The sequence below is a fragment of the Rhopalosiphum padi genome, chromosome 4 (genome assembly GCF_020882245.1).
Source record: "Rhopalosiphum padi isolate XX-2018 chromosome 4, ASM2088224v1, whole genome shotgun sequence".
NCBI classification, from domain to species: Eukaryota; Metazoa; Arthropoda; class Insecta; order Hemiptera; family Aphididae; genus Rhopalosiphum; species Rhopalosiphum padi.
This window is the reverse complement of record NC_083600.1, coordinates 29,684,124-29,699,258: the sequence shown is the minus strand read 5'-3', so window position 1 is coordinate 29,699,258 and position 15,135 is coordinate 29,684,124. Positions and strand designations below refer to the sequence as shown.

At 28.3% G+C, this 15,135-nt stretch overlaps 3 long non-coding RNA genes across 6 annotated transcripts; all 3 read left to right on the top strand.

Moving 5' to 3' along the window:
- The first annotated feature begins 770 nt into the window (after positions 1-770).
- LOC132930389 (uncharacterized) lies at positions 771-9,908 on the top strand. Of its 3 annotated transcripts, XR_009662221.1 has the most exons (8): positions 771-865; positions 3,218-3,361; positions 6,609-6,721; positions 7,147-7,919; positions 7,990-8,108; positions 8,189-8,307; positions 9,007-9,125; positions 9,825-9,908. It is a non-coding gene; the product is annotated as an uncharacterized LOC132930389 (long non-coding RNA). The 3 variants fall into 3 exon arrangements; XR_009662222.1 differs by lacking the exons at positions 771-865; positions 3,218-3,361 and adding an exon at positions 6,449-6,547 and having other exon boundaries at positions 7,147-7,915; XR_009662220.1 differs by lacking the exons at positions 771-865; positions 3,218-3,361 and adding an exon at positions 6,449-6,547.
- Positions 9,909-10,039: 131 nt separating this feature from the next.
- On the top strand, positions 10,040-11,582 carry LOC132929746 (uncharacterized). The gene is made up of 6 exons (XR_009662143.1): positions 10,040-10,373; positions 10,444-10,572; positions 10,643-10,761; positions 10,842-10,959; positions 11,040-11,389; positions 11,460-11,582. It is a non-coding gene; the product is annotated as an uncharacterized LOC132929746 (long non-coding RNA).
- A 103-nt stretch (positions 11,583-11,685) lies between these two features.
- Positions 11,686-12,832, top strand: LOC132929747 (uncharacterized). Of its 2 annotated transcripts, none has more exons than XR_009662145.1 (5): positions 11,686-11,777; positions 11,858-11,976; positions 12,057-12,175; positions 12,261-12,374; positions 12,455-12,832. It is a non-coding gene; the product is annotated as an uncharacterized LOC132929747 (long non-coding RNA). The 2 variants fall into 2 exon arrangements; XR_009662144.1 differs by having other exon boundaries at positions 12,244-12,374.
- The last annotated feature ends 2,303 nt before the right edge of the window (positions 12,833-15,135 follow it).

The following is a 15,135-nucleotide window of genomic DNA, read 5'->3' as shown; positions in this document are numbered from 1 at the left end:
TAAATTAATAAAATATGCGTTTACATCGATTATATCATCCGGTTAGCGGATTTTTCATAAAAATTAATGTATTTTATTTTAAGTTTAAAAAGTAAATTGATTACCTAAACTCTAAAGCATTGACTAGTGACTAGGTACTATTTGTTACAAGAAACCACAATAAACGAAATGTATGAATTTTTTTCTATTATGATAGGTGTCTTCAGACACAATATCTACAGACAGAGGTAATTGCATCTAATGTAATAGATAAGTAAGATTAAGTTAAAACACTGCGCGTGATTAGAATCAAAATAATGCAAAAATAATAATTTAGAAACATAACGATATTAATCATAATTCTTTTTTTTAAATACTTAAAAATATAATTATTTTTATTTAGTTCACTATTTTCATAGATTAAATTAAATAATTTGTAATAATTTTCATTAGAATAAAATATTTATACTTTGCAATATCTATAAAGATTTGGTCTAGTTTATGTGTTTCAATTTTACGTATGTCAAACAGCTAAAATTTAATAATAAATCCTATAAAATCACAAAGACTTCTATAAAAAAATAAAATTATAATATATTTCATATTATCATCCATGGCAAACGACAATCGTTGTCATTTGTAGGAGACGATTAACAATTCTAATAATTTTATTGAACAGTCGTCAAATAACAGCCTTTAGTACAGGACAAGTACTCTCATTTTCATTTCATGCTGTTTATTTTCATAAACTGTATTTTTATTCTCATTTAGAATCACGATGAAGATCGATATGAAGAAAATTTTCAGTTTCTTCGGCGGCGGTACACCACTCCGTATAGACTGAAGATTGAAACAACTCGGTTTCCCGGGAACAGTCTACGATTACGTAAGTTTTTTTCTTATTCTTTTTTAGAATTAAATTTACATTTTAAACTTAAAATAAAATATATTTATTTATATGAACAATCGGCTACTCGGACGATGTAATCGACGTAAGCACAAATTTTATTCTACTATTCACGCCATGTGACGTATACGTATGCATATTTTATTCCCCAACGCGCAATGCATAAAATACGTGAAACCGAAAATACATAATCGTCATATTAGTATATTACCAGACCCATTTTATAGAATAATAATTTATATTTATATTAATTTTATAAATAGCATTTTTCATTTTTAACCGGCCGAGTACCCGACTAATATAAGTTTTTTTTATCCCTAACAAAAATAAAAAGTTTTCCGAAAAGACGCATTAATATTTTTTTATAATTGTTTGAATTTTGAATTTTTAAGACATTGGATATTCATTTCATATTTCTGTGATAACTATTTCTTCTCAACCGATTTTTGTTTTTTTGTAATTTAAAAACGAATTACTATAGCTATTTGATAATTTTAACAAATGTTAATGTTTGCATTTCTTATAAATATTATAATTTTCAAAACATTTTAACTATACACTTATAGGATAAAATAAACATAGCATAATACCATAAATAGACGCATTTATTATATATATATATTAATATCGCAAATTATCTGAGCATATTAGTTAGAACTTATCGATTAATTTTAAAAACAGTAAAAATAGTATGATTATGTATTATTCCTAAACAGGACGGTACCGAAACGGAAATGATATGTGACTATATGTGTATAACGAGTTGAATATGAATAATATTTAGAAATTAATTTTAGTAATTTTGCAAGTCCTTATTTATTATATGTAATACCTATAGATTATAATCTATTAACTATTTAGTATGTAATATCAGTTTAATGATTAAATTTTTAAATATTTTTAAAATTATTAATCATTTAGTTCTGCCAAACCGTATAAAACCGTTAATAACCGTTATAAAATTATAATTTAAAAAAAAATTCAGGATAATATACGATTATTATGATTTTACGTATGAAATTAATAAGATACCAAAAGTTTCGTATGCAAGACAGCTGAAATATAATAATGAATCCTAAAAAATCACACAGAGTTCTATAAAAAGAACATTATTATAATATTTTTCATCCATGGCAAACGACAATCGTTGTCATTTGTAGGAGACGATTAACAATTCTAATAATTTTATTGAACAGTCGTCAAACAACAGCCTTCAGTACATGACAAGTACACTCATTTTCATAAAATATTTCAATAATTCCATTCCGAAGCGTAAAGAAGACGAATGAAGAAATAAACTATAGCTGTTTCTTCGGTGACGGTGCACGTTTGAACTTTAATAAGGCACAGCTTGATTTCGCCGAAAAGCATCGAAGGATACTTACGTAGGTTAATTTTCCTATAATTTTGGGGTAGTAATAAATCTACTATTTATACATAACATAAATGTTTATTGACTTCTACAAGCTGTTACCCCGATGACAGACCTATATTTTATTTTCGATCGTCCAGTCCAATAAAGTGGTCAGCAACCGACGGGTTATTATATATACGACCCGTTTTAAATTCTAAAACACTGACATATTTTTTGATTTATATTTTATTATTTTAAAGTTCTAAAATATTTTTTCCATAGTAAATAATTTAAGAATATAAAGTTTTCATTTTTATCTGGTCTGCAAACTGTTTTTAATTTGTGAATGTGGCCTGAGAGTTCAAAAAGGTTACCGATTATGCATTAATGATGAAATTGCCAAGACTAAAATAAAGTCGTTATAAGTACACCTTAGAATTTATATCCTGGATATGTAGCGAAAAATGTATAATGATTTTACAATTATGTAGTTTATTTTCTGTCTGCCATGAATTCTTATAGCAAATATGATCTATTTGGTACTTTGGTTGGTAAATAGTAAAATAAAATAAAAAAAAATCAGATCTCGCCATAATATCGGAAAAACAAAAAGTTGTAAATATTACCATATTTATATGGTTTTATTTTTTGGTGAAAAATTTTACCAAAACCTATTGTCTATTGAAATAATAAAATTATAATTAAAAAAAAAAATTCAGAATATACAATTATTATGGTTTTATGTACGAAATTAATTAAATACCAAAAGTTTCGTATGCAAGACAGAGATATAAAAATAAATCCTATAATATCACAAAGAGTTTATAAAAAAAAAAACATATAATCTATCACATTTTCATCCGTGGCAATCGACAATCGTCGTCATTCGTAGAAGTCCGTTAATAATTCTAATATTTTTATTGAACAGTCTTTAAACAACAGCCTTTAGTATATGACAAGTTCTCTCATTTTTATAGAATATTTTAATAATTTCATTCTGAAGCTCAAAGAAGACGAATGAAGAAATAAGAGCTAGCTGTTTCTTCGGCGGTGATGGTGCACGTTTGAACTGTAAATGTGGTGCAGCTCGATTTCGCCGAACAGCGTCGAAGAATACTTACGTAAGTTAATTTTCCCATAATTATGGAATATTAAATTTATCTTTTATACTTAAAATAAATATTTATTGACGTGTACAAGCTGCTATACTTGGATGACAGACTTATATTTTATTTCCAATCGTCCAATGCAATGGCCGGCAACCAGTGAGCTATTGTCTACTGCCCGCTTTAAATTCTAAAACGACGAATTTTTTTTTTAATTTAAAGTTCTAAACAATATTTTTTTGCATAATAAATAATTTAAGTATATTAAATTTTTATTCTTTTCTTGCCCGCTAACAGTTTTTAGTTTGTGAATGTGGCCCGAGAGTCCAAAAAGGTTGACCACTGGTCCAACGTATAAAATAGTTAAGAATAAAATTAAGTCGTCAAGTATACCTTGGATCCTGGACACAGCAATGAATGTATATTTATTTGACAATTATGTAGTTTTCTGTCATAAATTATTGTAGCAAATATGATCTATTTAGGTTTTGGGTGGTTAATAGTAAAATAAAATAAAAAATTTCTAATCTTGTCATAATATCGAAAACACAAAAAAACGAATGTATTATTACGCTATATACTTGTATAATATCAACAAAATTAATTAATTAATTTAATTTTAATTTAAAAATGCAAATTTACCAATTATCTACATTATGATTTCTCTATAGGTAAATTGTATAATTTTAAAAGCATTTTCATTATTTAAAACAATTACATTTTTTTTTTTTTTATTAAGCCGAAAAAAATTATAGATATGCAAATATGATTTAAAATTTAATACAGGTTTCTTCATCAATCGTTCACTTATTTACTGTAATAAAAAATATATAGTTACTGTTTATTTTATAAACGTTTAAAATTAAAATTTTGATTGTATTCGGCTAAATCTATAAAATGTTCAAATTAATTTTTTCGTTAGATATTCATATAAATATTTTATTTTTATATCTACATTTTAAAAATATTATATTGGAATTCTCATTAGTTTTTTTTTACCAAAAACAAAAATAATATGTTTACTGGAAAGTCACATTATTTTTTATGACTATTCGAAATTCAGTATTATACCTATAACTTATTAAATGTTTATTATACACCCATCCTAAAAATAAATATTTTTTCTCAAATAATTTTTATATTTTGTTATAGTTCAAAAACGAATAATCTTAGATACTTAAAACTTTAATTAAATTCTTATGAGAGTATTTCTTACAAATAGTATTTTTTCAAAATATTTTGAAATGATGTATATTTACGATATTATATATTTTGTTATTATTTAAAACATTATTTGTAGGGACATAAAAGTTTTTTGTACATGTTATACTATACGTACACAAGGACATTTTTGACATACGTAGATTAATCTTAAGATATTATTTATTCAAATTATTTTACGAAAGGGTTGTACCTATTGACTCAAAAGTATATAACAAGAATATAATACGGTATAAATTATATTTAATATTTATACAATATTATAATAATAATTATGATTAATGCAATGTTTTCGGAAAAAATGTAGCTTGTCAAACTTTACACACAAAAAAAAAAAATACTTAGCAATATCAATCGACAATCAACATATAATATTATAACTTATAAATCATAAATCATAATACATCAAAATTATACTTATTAACGAAGGTTGACTGACTGTCTCTTTCAAATTCAAATTTCACACACTAATTACAGTAATAAACTTAATCACTAATCATTATTGACTAATGTATAAAGCAACACTGTAATAATTACTTCTTTATCTTTAATTTAATGTCATTTTTGATTATTTTGTAAAATGGTACTGAAAATTGATTTCCTCAAAGCATTGACTAGGTACTATTTGTTACATGAAACCATAATAAAGGAAATGTATGAATTTGTTTCTATTATGATAGGTGTCTTCAGATATATGTATGTAAGTTTACATGTAAGAATATGCAGTGGCGGTTTTGGTTGTATTTTTTTGGTGAGGCGACTTATGTATCACTCCCCCCCCTTCATAACAAAAATAAAACTTCATAATAATGGAATTTAAAAATATAAAAATAATTATAACTATAATAAAATATAATAATATACTTAAATTACTTTAATGTTAAATCAAAGCACAACACGCGTAAACAAATTTAAACGAATAAGCACGACTGCACGAGCGATGATTCGAACAAGAGAGATATAAACATTATAAACTAACAATGAAATCGGTTTCATCAGGCGCTGTGACAATAATAACGGTTTAATGTTTATGAATTTATGATTATCCAATATCAATAATATGTTGTTGTTGAACGAATGGCTGCGGGCTGACCATAGTACCACATATATTTTTAGTATCAGAGGCGATGAAAAAGTCGCCTCGCTATGATCATTTGCGCAATTCAGCTTATTCAGCTTATTAACAGTCACGTGCATTTGCGTAGTCCGTACATTCGCATGTGTGTGTAATTAATGTACATAAGTTACAATTCTGACGTCATCAGAATATTTCCGCCGGCTGAATATGAGCGTTTGTTTACGGAATTATTATTTCGTGCATTTCTTATCGGTTTATCGCTATTTTTGGTAATAAACACGGAATAATATTATACTATAATAAAATAAATGATAATTTATAAACTTTATTTATAAACTTCGTAAAGAAGAATTTATTTCAAATAAAATCATAAAAATGTTAAAAATTATTAGCGAAATGTTTGCTATCGGAAATATACACTTTTAGAGTATTATTTGCTACAACATTTTAGGTGACTCACTTGCCTCACCACCAAAGCCGCCACTGAGAATATGTAAAATTAAGTTAAAGCACTGCGTGATTAAAACCAAAAAAATGCAGAAATAATAACTCAGAAACATAACTATAATTATTTTTGTTTAGTTTACTATTTTTATAGATTAAATTAAATAATTTATAATCATCTTCATTAGAATAAAATATTAATACTTTGCAATATCTTTATAGATTTGGTCTTGGTCTATAGTTTATATGTTTCAATTCTACGTTAATATGTCAAACAGCTAAGATAGAAAAATAGATCGTATAATATCACAAAGAGTTCTATAAAAAAAAAACCATAGATTTATCATATTATAATATTCGTCATCTGTGGCATACGACAATCGACGACATTCGTCGAAGACGATTAACAATTCTATAATAGTCTTAATAAACAGTCGTTAAACAACAGTACATGACAAGTACTCTCCTTTTCATTTCGTGCTGTTTATTTTCATAATATATCTTTAAACTCCCATTTAGAATCATGATGAAGATCGTATGAAGAAAATTTGGAGTTTATTCGGCGGCGGCACACCACTCCGTATACACTGTAGATTGGACAACTCGGTTTCCCGGGAAGAGTCGACGCTTAAGTAAGTTTTTTTTATTATTCTTTTTTGGGATTAAAATTATTTTTTAAACTTAAAATAAAATATATTAATTTATATGAACAATCCGCGCTAGTCAGACGATGTAGTTGATGTAGACGCATATTTTATTCTCCAGGGTCCAATGAAAAAATAGTACACAATGCCTACTTATTTTACTCATTAGTTATAGTAGACAAAAATTGTGAAAAATAACAACCGTGTATTATTTGTATTATTCGCATTATATTATATTAGAATAGTAGTAGAATAGTACACCTTAGATCCTGGACGTGGACGTAGCGAGAAATGTATAAAGATTTTACAATTATGTAGTTTACTTTTTGTTTGTCATAAATTATTGTAGCAAATATGGATCAATTTGGTACTTTGGGTGGTAAATAGTAATAAAATAAAACAAAAAATTTCAGATCTTGCCATAATATCGGAAAAACAAAAAAAAAATGAAATAATTACGCTATACAATGTCAACCCGGAGGACGATTGACAGTATCATTAGGAAGCTGATGAATAACAAAAAAAGTGTCGCAGGGCTGTGTTTGTTTAATACTATAATTTTTTGAACAGTAGTACAGTATATTATGAATATTTACTTAAATTATATTTAATTTTTATGGTTTTTTTTTAGATAATATACTGTACTACGGTTTTAGGTGTTCTTTTTATTTTAATAATACATTGAAAAATTACCAACTTTTTCAATTTTTTTTCTTATCACAAAGCAAGTTCGTCTTTGTGCATGTTTAAATTAATATTTTTTATAGTTATTGTGCTGTTTAACTTTCTTATAAAAGAGAGTGAGGAATTAAAAAGGTGGCCACCGAACAGAAAGTTAAACTGCAATATACTATAATCTTTTTAGTTCTTGTTTACATTTTTAACTGATAAATTATGAATATAAAATTTCAAATTAATTTAAATTCAAAAATAAAAGAACACCAACATAGATTTCTTAAACATTGAAATTTTAGTATAAGTTTAAAATACATTTAATCTGCATATTATTTGAAGTTTTATAGGAACGGAACATTTAACTGGATCATGGACGACTATCCACCGACGAAGAATTTGTCATAGAGCTGATGGAAAATGTGTCGGCACTCGGCATCGTTTCAACACGGAGAACGTCTGGCAGCATCAAAAAGAAATTCGACTGATGATCAACTGCCCAAAGGATTTGTTGGTAACATATTATAATTTTTAGAATCGTAGTAGGTATAGTATACTTTATAAAAATATATAATATTTATTAGTGAAGAAGAAGATGTCACAAAGCTGATGGAAAATGGGTCGGCACTCGGCAGTATTTCAACACGGAGGACGTCTGGGAGCAGCAAAAATAAATTCAACTGATGATAATCAACTGTCCAAGGTATTTGTTTATATTATTTTATAATTTTTAGAATCGTAGTAGGTATAGTATACTTTATATAAATATATAATATTTATTAGTAAAGAAGAATTCGTCATTGAGCTGATGGAAAATGTGTCGGCACTCGGCTGTATTTCAACACGGAGGACGTCTGGGAGCAGCAAAAAGAAATTCAACTGATGATAATCAACTGTCCAAGGTATTTGTTTATATTATTTTATAATTTTTAGAATCGTAGTAGGTATAGTATACTTTATATAAATATATAATATTTATTAGTGAAGAAGAAGTTGTCACAAAGCTGATGTGAAATGTGTCGGCACTCGTCTTCGTTTCAACCCGGAGGAAGATTGGCAGCATCAATAAGAAGCTCATCTTTATGTCAACTGTTGAAAGGATTTGTTTGCATTATAATATAAGTTTAAAATACATTTAATCTGCATATTATTTGAAGTTTTATAGGAATGGAACATTTAAATGGATCATGGACGACTATCCACCGACGAAGAATTTGTCATAGAGCTGATGGAAAATGTGTCGGCACTCGGCTTCAATTCAACACGGAGGACGTCTAGCAGCAGCAAAAAGATATTCAACTGACGATAATTAACTGTCGAAAGGATTTGTTGGTAATATATTATAATTTTTAGAATCGTAGTAGGTATAATATACTTTATATAAATATGTATTATTTATTAGTGAAGAAGAATTTGTCATTTTTCTGATGGGAAATGTGTCGGCACTCGGCTTCAATTCAACACGGAGGACGTCTAGCAGCAGCAAAAAGATATTCAACTCACGATAATTAACTGTCGAAAGGATTTGTTGGTAATATATTATAATTTTTAGAATCGTAGTAGGTATAATATACTTTATATAAATATGTATTATTTATTAGTGAAGAAGAATTCGTCATTGAGCTGATGGAAAATGTGTCGGCACTCGGCTGTATTTCAACACGGAGGACGTCTGGGAGCAGCAAAAATAAATTCAACTGATGATAATTAACTGTCCAAGGTATTTGTTTATATTATTTTATAATTTTTAGAATCGTAGTAGGTATAGTATACTTTATATAAATATATAATATTTATTAGTGAAGAAGAAGTTGTCACAAAGCTGATGTGAAATGTGTCGGCACTCGTCTTCGTTTCAACCCGGAGGAAGATTGGCAGCATCAATAAGAAGCTCATCTTTATGTCAACTGTTGAAAGGATTTGTTTGCATTATAATATAAGTTTAAAATACATTTAATCTGCATATTATTTGAAGTTTTATAGGAATGGAACATTTAAATGGATCATGGACGACTATCCACCGACGAAGAATTTGTCATAGAGCTGATGGAAAATGTGTCGGCACTCGGCTTCAATTCAACACGGAGGACGTCTAGCAGCAGCAAAAAGATATTCAACTGACGATAATTAACTGTCGAAAGGATTTGTTGGTAATATATTATAATTTTTAGAATCGTAGTAGGTATAATATACTTTATATAAATATGTATTATTTATTAGTGAAGAAGAATTTGTCATTTTTCTGATGGGAAATGTGTCGGCACTCGGCTTCAATTCAACACGGAGGACGTCTAGCAGCAGCAAAAAGATATTCAACTCACGATAATTAACTGTCGAAAGGATTTGTTGGTAATATATTATAATTTTTAGAATCGTAGTAGGTATAATATACTTTATATAAATATGTATTATTTATTAGTGAAGAAGAATTCGTCATTGAGCTGATGGAAAATGTGTCGGCACTCGGCTGTATTTCAACACGGAGGACGTCTGGGAGCAGCAAAAATAAATTCAACTGATGATAATTAACTGTCCAAGGTATTTGTTTATATTATTTTATAATTTTTAGAATCGTAGTAGGTATAGTATACTTTATATAAATATATAATATTTATTAGTGAAGAAGAAGTTGTCACAAAGCTGATGTGAAATGTGTCGGCACTCGTCTTCGTTTCAACCCGGAGGAAGATTGGCAGCATCAATAAGAAGCTCATCTTTATGTCAACTGTTGAAAGGATTTGTTTGCATTATAATATAAGTTTAAAATACATTTAATCTGCATATTATTTGAAGTTTTATAGGAATGGAACATTTAAATGGATCATGGACGACTATCCACCGACGAAGAATTTGTCATAGAGCTGATGGAAAATGTGTCGGCACTCGGCTTCAATTCAACACGGAGGACGTCTAGCAGCAGCAAAAAGATATTCAACTGACGATAATTAACTGTCGAAAGGATTTGTTGGTAATATATTATAATTTTTAGAATCGTAGTAGGTATAATATACTTTATATAAATATGTATTATTTATTAGTGAAGAAGAATTTGTCATTTTTCTGATGGGAAATGTGTCGGCACTCGGCTTCAATTCAACACGGAGGACGTCTAGCAGCAGCAAAAAGATATTCAACTGACGATAATTAACTGTCGAAAGGATTTGTTGGTAATATATTATAATTTTTAGAATCGTAGTAGGTATAATATACTTTATATAAATATGTATTATTTATTAGTGAAGAAGAATTCGTCATTGAGCTGATGGAAAATGTGTCGGCACTCGGCTGTATTTCAACACGGAGGACGTCTGGGAGCAGCAAAAATAAATTCAACTGATGATAATCAACTGTCGAAGGTATTTGTTTATATTATTTTATAATTTTTAGAATCGTAGTAGGTAAAGTATACTTTATATAAATATATAATATTTATTAGTGAAGAAGAATTCGTCATTGAGCTGATGGAAAATGGTCGGCACTCGGCTGTATTTCAACACGGAGGACGTCTGGCAGGAGCAAAAAGAAATTCAACTGATGATAATCAACTGTCCAAGGTATTTGTTTATATTATTTTATAATTTTTAGAATCGTAGTAGGTATAGTATACTTTATATAAATATATAATATTTATTAGTGAAGAAGAAGTTGTCACAAAGCTGATGTGAAATGTGTCGGCACTCGTCTTCGTTTCAACCCGGAGGAAGATTGGCAGCATCAATAAGAAGCTCATCTTTATGTCAACTGTTGAAAGGATTTGTTTGCATTATAATATAAGTTTAAAATACATTTAATCTGCATATTATTTGAAGTTTTATAGGAATGGAACATTTAAATGGATCATGGACGACTATCCACCGACGAAGAATTTGTCATAGAGCTGATGGAAAATGTGTCGGCACTCGGCTTCAATTCAACACGGAGGACGTCTAGCAGCAGCAAAAAGATATTCAACTGACGATAATTAACTGTCGAAAGGATTTGTTGGTAATATATTATAATTTTTAGAATCGTAGTAGGTATAATATACTTTATATAAATATGTATTATTTATTAGTGAAGAAGAATTTGTCATTTTTCTGATGGGAAATGTGTCGGCACTCGGCTTCAATTCAACACGGAGGACGTCTAGCAGCAGCAAAAAGATATTCAACTCACGATAATTAACTGTCGAAAGGATTTGTTGGTAATATATTATAATTTTTAGAATCGTAGTAGGTATAATATACTTTATATAAATATGTATTATTTATTAGTGAAGAAGAATTTGTCATTTTTCTGATGGGAAATGTGTCGGCACTCGGCTGTATTTCAACACGGAGGACGTCTGGGAGCAGCAAAAAGAAATTCAACTGATGATATTCAACTGTCGAAGGTATTTGTTTATATTATTTTATAATTTTTATAATCGTAGTAGGTATAGTATACTTTAAATAAATATATAATATTTATTAGTGAAGAAGAATTCGTCATTGAGCTGATGGAAAATGTGTTGGCACTCGGCTGTATTTCAACACGGAGGACGTCTGGCAGGAGCAAAAAGAAATTCAACTGATGATAATCAACTGTCCAAGGTATTTGTTTATATTATTTTATAATTTTTAGAATCGTAGTAGGTATAGTATACTTTAAATAAATATATAATATTTATTAGTGAAGAAGAATTCGTCATTGAGCTGATGGAAAATGTGTCGGCACTCGGCTGTATTTCAACACGGAGGACGTCTGGGAGCAGCAAAAAGAAATTCAACTGATGATATTCAACTGTCGAAGGTATTTGTTTATATTATTTTATAATTTTTAGAATCGTAGTAGGTATAGTATACTTTAAATAAATATAGAATATTTATTACTGAAGAAGAATTCGTCATTGAGCTGATGGAAAATGTGTCGGCACTTGGCTGTATTTCAACACGAAGGACGTCTGGCAGCAGCAAAAAGAAATTCAACTGACGATAATCATCTGTCGAAGGTATTTGTTTATATTATATTATAATTTTTAGAATCGTAGTAGATATAGTATATTTTATATAAATATATAATATTTATTAGTGAAGAAGAATTTGTCACAAAACTGATGGGAAATGTGTCGGCACTCGTCTTCGTTTCAACCCTGAGGAAGATTGGCAGCATCAATAAGAAGCTCATCTTAGTTAAGTTGTCCCCCCCTTTACGCATTAGCGCTCATCTCTCATCCACTCATCCAACACATTTACTATCGCCGGCCGGCAACACACACATATTATACACATTACCCGTTTTATATTATATAAAATTATTAATATCTACATAGTTTAAGTTATTGTATATTTTTTTTTTATTATTTGAATGCATTCATATGATCAGTTGCGTATTTAGAAATTTTAGGATAAGAGCAACACATATTTTGTTGCCTCCCCCCCATTAAATAAAAAATTAAAAAAACTTCTATGCCGCGCATTGGTCAAACTGTTAATACCATAGAATACCATGTTATATAAATACTATATAGTATTTTATACCTCTATGTCACAGTTTTGTTGTGAAAAATATTAATAATTGACGTCACTGTGCCAGTACTCATAAAGTACGAAATAAAAATTTGCTGCCCCTCTAAATCTTTAAAAATTTGCCGTTCTGGACAACTGGACCCAAAGCCCCTACCTAAATACGCCCCTGCATATAATGCTTACAATGTGGATTAGGCCTACTGGGGACACCACAATAAAAAAACGCGCCTCGTGTAATACCTCATAAAGTTATTAAACCATACGGACAATGTTATTGTTCGTCGTTTAATAATAAAGGTGGTGTGGAAAATTACCTAACACTGTTATTCTTGTCTTATAGTTACCTTTCATACATTTTTTTTTATTAAATACCACTTAAATAATCATTTATATCAAGAAACGAGAAATATTAACGTTTTATTAAGTATTTCAATAAAATAATATTTAATATTTAAAAAATATTCTTTGACTTGTTAATAAAAAGACTCCAACTTCCAAGTATAGTTATTATATTAGTTCTTATTTTACAAATACACTAACAAAAGCGGGTCAAGTTTAATATTGCCAGAAATATTGTGTGTATCTATTACTTTACTTAAAACATTGAATTTACACATATTTTTATTTACTAATTTTTGTTTATTTTACCAGGTAGCTGAATTACCCGGCGTTGCCCGGAAAAACTCCTTTTAAGTGTAAAACGCTGTGGAAGCGTTGTCGAAAAGAAGAAGGTTTTTTTAAGTCTAAATTATATAGTATTTAAATTTGTAGCCACATGTGTAAAAAAAAGCTTAAATATTTTAGATATTATGCGTGTCCGAACTGCTGGTAGTACCTACGGAGTGCAAATTAAATGAACGTGTTTAGTGTGTAGGCACCGTGGCAAGGCAATGGAGAGATAACTAATAATTAGAATTTGTATGTGTACTGATTTATGTTATCGATTGCTATTGTTATTATTATATGAATATAGATAAACAAATTACACGTAAACATTTATTTTCACTGATTTCAACCCTTTAAATTCAAAATTTTGAAAATCGGGCGACACTCAGACACTCAGGTATTTGGAACAACTCTGTGTAAAAAAAATTAGAAAAAAGTTAAATAGCGTCGTCACAAACGAGTACATAAAAATGGTCTGTTCTTTTATATATATAAGAATAAAGATAATGATTTTATTTTTATTATTAAATTTGAGACTTCATATTCTACTAATTTACTGACGCATTGGTTACGTAGGCATTTGTGTCTTATAATAAAATACAAATGTTTGCATGTGAATATGTGATTGTGCACATTTGGATTTTATTAACCATCATAGGCAATTCCTCTAAAATTTTTGTTCTTAATCTTTTACGCTAACCAGTTATCAACAAAAATGATTTTTTATTTTCTTAAAATTCAAAAACGAATAGCCGTAAAATTTAAAATGTTTACTAAGTATTTATATTATCAATTTTTTCTATAAATGGTATAACTTTCAAATAATTGTATTTCATTTTGAGCTCTTTATAGACAATTATATTTGCGTGCTTTATTAATGTTTTTTAGTAGCAAAAATTAATAAATGGGTCAAAATTCTTGAAAATTGAATTAATACTCTTCACTACGCAACAGTTTACAATGACAACTAATACCGTATTGTATTTTGTAAATTTAATTCACCGTATATTTTGCGTGAATTATTCAATAAATGATAAGACTATTTTATCTATCTGTGATTATTATGTTTAGATGATACATAGGAAAAACTACCATTATAAATACATAATATAGTTCTTAACTAAAAATGGTTAGGTTTTAATGTACTTACCTATTATAATAAATAGGTATTTGAGCAAGTTCTTTTAAAAATTATATATAAGTTCTACATTAACATAATCGATAATTCATATATCGTGTATATTAGAATATAATGAAACGTTACTTCTTATTTAAAACATCGAATCTAATATCATAATTAATGGTATTAGAGATTTTACTAACGCCGTGTAACTTACTTATACTTCATACTATTTCATAATATTTTTAAAATTTAAATTGTTATTTAAGTATTTTTTTAGACAATTTTTTTAAATTACCGCCGATTTTTGGGTACCTAAATGACGTGGGAGATTATAGTTAATATGGAATATAAATTGTCTTTGAGGTTCTAAATGTCCAAAGGGATCCAGTTGACGTACGTGGATCTACTTGTCGCGGGATCTAGGTGGTACGTAACCCCACTACCCGTAACAAGTT